Raw genomic sequence first — 969 nt, 5'->3', positions numbered from 1 at the left:
CTATTTTTGACATATGAATAAACTACTTCATAGTGTTTGTCAAACATTCAGTTATCCTGATGAACGTCTTCATCCGGAAACTTACCGAAAATGGTTTAAAACCATCTCGTCAAAAAACGAGTTCCAACAATCCCCCACATGAATAGAAATGACTCTAGACACTAGACGACTCGACAGACTTGACTTCCTAGACAAGACTCGACAAGACTCAACTAAGGACTTTTGAGAGTACAAACGAGAAATTCACTGCATGATGAGTTGGTAGCAATTTTTCAGCCTTGAACCAGTCATTGTTAATAGCTATCGGATTTACTTGGCCAGGAGGTGGCCATGATGTCTTGAACCTCCCGGGCTTTGGTGTAAACCTAGACAATAGCCAAAAACACAGTTTCATTCTCTCACAAAACCAATTTCTCTATTGTGTTCATTTTGGCCGTGAACATTCCTGGTAATCATGAGTGAACTTTAGAGAATATAGTCATTTTATTCTCCTAGAAACGGCCCCATTTCACACCCACAAGGTGATGGCCATTATTTGTTTAGAGGAGTATCATGTACTACTCCATTCATATCTCAAAAACATTGGCACAAATCATTAAAAGCAAATGTATCCTCTATTCCTTACATGTAGCACTGTTTAATCATCCTAGGAACTGGGTATAGACCGAAGTCTTACAGTGCTTTGGGCAGACTTAGTTTGACTTAGTTTTCTCCTTGAACCTATTTCTTTGGGATCTCCAATCTGATAAGTAGAGTTACCGCCAAACCTCATCTTAGTTCATAGGCTAAACCCATTTCCTCTTTGATGATATTACAATTTGATCTCATGACACACTTTAATAACAGGATCCTAGGTTGTCATCACAAGTGAACATTAATCTCTTGAGATTAGTCCGAGATCAATTGTGTAATGATTTTTGTCATCTTTTTTTTTTTTCAAGATACAATCAACCATTATACATAAAACTC

This window comes from Raphanus sativus, chromosome 6 (genome assembly GCF_000801105.2).
Source record: "Raphanus sativus cultivar WK10039 chromosome 6, ASM80110v3, whole genome shotgun sequence".
NCBI lineage: Eukaryota > Viridiplantae > Streptophyta > Magnoliopsida > Brassicales > Brassicaceae > Raphanus > Raphanus sativus.
The sequence above is the reverse complement of the archived record's forward strand: the minus strand, read 5'-3'. Positions refer to the sequence as shown.